Below are 6,236 nucleotides of genomic sequence, written 5' to 3' on the forward strand. Positions count from 1 at the left end.
CGTTTAGTGCTGTGCAGTTGACGAATCGCATTCTATGGCTTCAATCCCTCAGTAAGGTAGAGGGGCGTAGTCCTTTCCCGTTTCACACACAAAGAAGAAACTGACTCCCTGAGACAGTCCTCTCCTAAGAGGCCGAGTTCGTGAGCGGTCAAACTAGGGTTCGAGTCTCATTTCAGAATCCCTCGGCTGCAGTTATTTTATTAGGTCGGTGCAAAAATAATTGCGGTTTTTGCCATTAAAAATAATGGCATTAAAAGTAATGGCAAAAACGGCAATGACTTGTACCAACCTACTAGCTCTGCTGCTACAGTAAACTAGGAGGTAGGGAGAACATGATTACTGTAAAATAGATGAGGAAGTTGTTGAGGGAAGATGGGTCGACATTTAACCTTGATACAAGAATGTATAAGCATCACAAGATACCGAGAGCAGTGGTAATGGGAATACGGAGGAAGAGGAAATTGGTTCACTCAAATTGAAATAGTCTTCCGTTACTTCTTAGCCGCCTCTCCTATGGCATGCTCACCTAACTTGAGGTCTGGGAAACGCTGAGAAGTGCTGACCTGTCAGCCACCTAGCTACTCCTCCATTTCTTGGTTTGGCCTTCTTAGAATGGCTATGATTTTGACCAAGTATATTAAAACTCTTTCCCTAGTCAGCTTTTTTTGTGAGGAGGGTATGATAATATTTACATCATGGCTGTACAGTAACTTAATAAATGGCATTAGTCTGCGTTTCACAGATAAAAGACATAATAAGTTCAAAGTATTACTTTATTTCCTTTAAAGTGCCATTTACCATAATAAAATCCAAACTACCAAGGTACAGAAGGATTGTGGTTCCAGTTTCTGAAAAACATGCCATAGTTGGGAGTTGCAGTTTTTGCTAAGTGATTGTTTCTTTTGTGGAGTCAGCAGGACTCTTGTTCTTTTAATCACACAAGGCCTGGGAAACAATCACGTGTCCTGGAGAGAAATTCATCTTCCACTACCATCACCATTATTGTCCATGATACATTTACTCTCTGCTAAGCATTATGGTAGGAGCTGAGGCTACAAGAATCTATATAATTGTTCATTTCGAGAAATAACATCTAAGGAGACAGGATATATATAAGAAAAGAAAGCCCATGATAAATAACAAATGCTGCCAACAACTGTTAATGAATTTACATCTGAGGTGGTCAATGAAAAAAGCATCAAGCAGGAGGGACCTGCACTGGGCTTTCAGAAACAAACATGTTGAGAATAAGATAGAGGATATTTCAAACCCATAGACTAGTGGTTTTCATATCTCACTAGGAGTTTGTTTAAATTCATATTCCTGGACACTGCCTCCAGAGATTCTGAATCAATACATTGGCATAGGGCCCAGGTACCTGCATATTTGAAATATCTATTGACTGTCACAGAGGTGGCCATAATCCCACAACTCAAAGTGTGATTAGGAGGACCACTGTACTGATGTCCTCTGGAAGCTTATTAAGAAATACAAAATTTCAGACTCCACTCCAGTTCTGCTGCATCAGAATCTACATTTTAACAAGATCCAGTGATGATTTATATTTAAATTTGTTAAACAGTGTTTTTTTATAAGACAATTCTTATTCATTCATTTCTGAGAAACAGTACCAAATCAACAGAGCTTTCAAGAGATGGAAAAAAAGAGCCAACTAACCTTCACTTTTATCAGCAAGATCATAGCAGACATTAACTACTTACCAGAAATCTTGCCCAGCGGATTAGGTTTATTGTTCGGACGTTGGAGGGTAAGCATCCTCCAACTCATCAAATCCAACAACAGTGTCTACGTGTGTTCAGCAGAGGAAGTATAGTAGTTCCCCCAGTCTGGGAAAGCTCAGAGCTTTCATTTCTATTGGAATTTGCCCACGGCATCCTGCATTTTTATTTGCTAAGCCTGGCAACATTAACTGTGGTTATGAAAAAGAATAGTCTTCTTGGTCCCTATATACAGACATACATCACTTAATGACAGGGATATGTTCTGAGAAATGCATCATTAGGTGATTCTGTCATCTTAACATCATAGAGTATATAAACCTAGATGGTATAGCCCACTACACACCTAGGCTATATGGTATAGCCTATTGCTCCCAGGCTACAAACCTGTACAGTATGCTGCTGTACTGAATACTGTAGGGGACTGTAACACAGTTGTAAGCATTTGGATATCTAAACATATCTCAATATAGAAAAGGTACAACTTTTGGTATAAAAATTATGGTTTAAAAATATAAAATGGCACACCTATATAGTGCACTTACCATGAATGGAGCTTGCAGGACTGAAAGTAGCTCTGAGTGAGTCAGTGAGTGAGTGGTGAGTGAATGGGAAGGCCTAGGACACTACTGTACTCTACTGTAGACTTTATAAGCACCGTACACATAAGCCTAGGCCTACACTGGGTCAGGATCATCAAGACATCACTCAGTCATAGGAATATTTCAGCCCCATGGTGGTTATGGGACCACCATTGTATATGCTGTTCTTTGACCGAAACATCCTTATGCAGCATATGACTGTATTATATTTACTACATATATATATAATATAATATGTTACCAATATTACATATAATGGACCTAATATCTTAGAATCCTTATGCTGTTCTTTGACCGAAACATCCTTATGCAGCATATGATTGTATTATATTTACTACATATATATATAATATAATATGTTACCAATATTACATATAATGGACCTAATATCTTAGAATCCTAATATATATAACTTACCCTCCAATGATTTAAAAAAATAACGTGTATGTCTATACAAATATTTATTATATATGTCTATATACAAATATATATATTACATAGTTGAATGAATAGCAAAGGACAAAGCAAATGGAGGAAAATGTTAACAGTGGATGGATCTGGGTAAAGAATATATGAATAGCTTTTCCCAGGCGGCTGCCGAAGATGGCGGAGGTGCAGGTCCTGGTGCTCGATGGTCGAGGCCATCTCCTGGGCCGCCTGGCGGCCATCGTTGTTAAACAGGTACTGCTGGGCCGGAAGGTGGTGGTCGTACGCTGCGAAGGCATCAACATTTCTGGCAATTTCTACAGAAACAAGTTGAAGTACCTGGCTTTCCTCCGCAAGCGGATGAACACCAACCCTTCCCGAGGCCCCTACCACTTCCGGGCCCCCAGCCGCATCTTCTGGCATACCGTGCGAGGCATGCTGCCTCACAAGACCAAGCGAGGCCAGGCTGCCCTGGACCGCCTCAAGGTGTTTGACGGCATCCCACCGCCCTAGGACAAGAAAAAGCGGATGGTGGTTCCTGCTGCCCTCAAGGTCGTGCGTCTGAAGCCTACAAGAAAGTTTGCCTATCTGGGGCGCCTGGCTCACGAGGTTGGCTGGAAGTACCAGGCAGTGACAGCCACCCTGGAGGAGAAGAGGAAAGAGAAAGCCAAGATCCACTACCGCAAGAAGAAACAGCTCATGAGGCTACGGAAACAGGCCGAGAAGAACGTGGAGAAGAAGATTGACAAATACACACAGGTCCTCAAGACCCACGGACTCCTGGTCTGAGCCCAATAAAGACTGTTAACTCCTCATGCGTGGCCTGCCCTTCCTCCATCGTCACCCTGGAATGTGCGGGACCCAGGGGCAGCAGTAGTCCAGGTGCCACAGGCGGCCGGGGACATAGGAAGCTGGGAGCAAGGAAAGGGTCTTAGTCACTGCCTCCCGAGGTTGCTTGAAAGCACTCAGAATTGTGCAGCTGTCATTTATCTATGACCAATAGGAAGAGCAGCCGGTTACTGTTAGCAAAAGGGAGCCAGAAGACGGGCTGGAGGGTCCTACCTTGTGAGTGGGGCATCTGTTGGACTTTCCACCTGGTCATATACTCTGCAGCTGTTAGAATGTGCAAGCACTTGGGAACAGCATGAGCTTGCTGTTGTACACAGGGTATTTCTAGAAGCAGAAATAGACTGGGAAGATGCACAACCAAGGGGTTACAGGCATTGCCCGTGCTCCTCACCTGTATTTTGTAATGAGAAATAAATTGCTTTTAAAGAAAAAAAAAAAAAATATATATATATATATATATGAATAGCTGGGCACGGTGGCTCACACCTGTAATCCCAGCACTTTGGGAGGCTGAGGTGGGTGGATCACCAGAGGTCAGGAGTTCAAGACCAGCCTGGCCAACATAGTGAAACCCCGTCACTACTAAAAATACAAAAATTAGCCAGGCATGGTGGCAGGCACCTGTAATCCCAGCTACTTGGGAGGCTGAGGCAGAGAAATGCTTGAACCTGGGAGGTGGGGGTTGCAGTGAGCCAAGATCACACATTACACTCCAGCCTGGGCGACAAGAGCAAAATCTCTCTCAAAAAAAAAAAAAAAAAAAAAAATATATATATATATATATATATATATACACACACACACACACACACACACATATATATATAATATATATGTATTATTTGCACTATTTTTACTTTTGTAACTTTGAAATTTTTTTTTTCTTTTCTTTTTTTTTGAGACTGGGTCCTGTTCTGTTGCCCAGGCTGGAGTGAGGTGGCATGATCATGGCTTGCTGCAGCCATGACCTCCTGGGCTCAAATGATCCTCCCTCCTCAGCCTCCTGCATAGCTGGGACCACAGTTGCCCGCCACCATACCTGGCTAATTTTTTAATTATTTGTAGAGACAAGGTCTTGCCATGTTGCGCAGGCTGGTCTTGTGTTCCTGGGCTCGAGCAATCCTCCTGCCTCGGCCTCCCAAAGTGCTGGGATTACAGGTATGAGTCACCACACCCAGCCGTGAAATTATTTCAAAATAAAAAAGTTTAAAAGAAAAACCTCCACTGTATAAGAAATACACATTTCTTTATTATTAACAAAAAATCTAGCCAAGCATGGTGGCTCATACCTCTAACCCCAGCATTTTGGGAGGCCAAGGTAGGAGGATCCTTTAGCCCAGGAGTTTGACCCCAGCCTGGGCAACAAAGCAAGACCCTGTCTCTACAAAACAACAACAATCTTTTTTTTTTTTTTTTAGTTAGCTGGGCATGGTGGCTCAGGTCTGTAGTTGTAGCTACTTGGGAGGGTAAGGCAGAAGTTCCAGGCTGCAGTGAGCCTTGACTGTGCCACTGCACTCCAGCCTGGGCAACAGAACAGGACCCTGTCTGTAAAAAGAGAAAAAAAAAAAAATTAATTAAAAGACTGGAATTTCTCACTCTGTTAGGGCAGCAAGAATTTGAATTTTCATTAATATCTGGAATTTTCCTCCCCACCCAGGCCTTATCTAGTACTTGGAAAACAGGAAGGGTCTGTAGGTCGAGTTCATTAAGGTTTCTGCAAGCATCTGCATTGTCCAGAGCCGTAGTGGTCACTGACACTGGAAGTCGGACAGCTTTCTCCCTGCATACCATTTGTAAGCAATTACCAGGAAACTTGGTTGAGGCTAGGAACCCCAAAGCCTCCGTCTAGGTTTGCCACATAGCCATCTCCTCTAAAATCTTGCCCATTCCTTGAAATGCTACCACCAGGCAGAGTTCGGGGCCTCTCTCTCTCATTACCTGCCTACTTTAAGACTTTAAATCTTGACAAAAATCTATCATTCTGCTCTGTGACTGCTCTGAAAAGAAGTATTTTCTTGTTGCTCACAAACATATTTGTCATAAACTCTAGTGAACTCTATTAAAAAAAAGAGCCCAGAAAGGAAGTATCTCGCAAGCAATTTTCTACTTTTAGCCCTGTTACATAAAAACCTCCTCTGAGGCAAGGGGATCCAACAAGAACAACAAATAAAAAGATGGTTATCTTTGTGAAAGGGGAGATGGATGCAGAACATACCCAGGAATATAGTGAAGCAAGGCAAAGAACTCAAGGTGCAAAATGTGAGGAAGCCTTTGTGCTTAGGTTTGTGAAGTGCAGGGTTGGCACCTCAGAGTTGGTGCCTCATTCCATTTTTTAACACTTCATTGAGATATAAATCACATACTATACAATTCAACCACTTATTTATTTATTATTATTATTATTTATTATTTTTTACTGCTCCTTGCAGAGCAGGGCTAACTCATAGGCAGTATGCCCAGAGCCTGCCCAGTTCACCCGTTTAAAGTATACAATTCAGTAGTTTTTGTTACATTCACAGATATGTACAAACGTCACTATGGTCAATTAAAACGTTCATCACCTCCAAAAGAAATTCCGTGCTCTTTAGCCATCAGACCACTACAACCCTATCTCCCCACT

General features: G+C 42.3%; 1 pseudogene across 1 annotated transcript; it reads left to right on the top strand.

The window, feature by feature from the left end:
• Positions 1-2,926: 2,926 nt before the first annotated feature.
• On the top strand, positions 2,927-4,057 carry LOC111540852 (annotated as a pseudogene). Its single transcript, XR_002731106.2, has one exon. The product of XR_002731106.2 is annotated as a 60S ribosomal protein L13a pseudogene (transcript).
• Positions 4,058-6,236: the final 2,179 nt, after the last annotated feature.

This window comes from Piliocolobus tephrosceles, chromosome 13 (genome assembly GCF_002776525.5).
Source record: "Piliocolobus tephrosceles isolate RC106 chromosome 13, ASM277652v3, whole genome shotgun sequence".
NCBI classification, from domain to species: Eukaryota; Metazoa; Chordata; class Mammalia; order Primates; family Cercopithecidae; genus Piliocolobus; species Piliocolobus tephrosceles.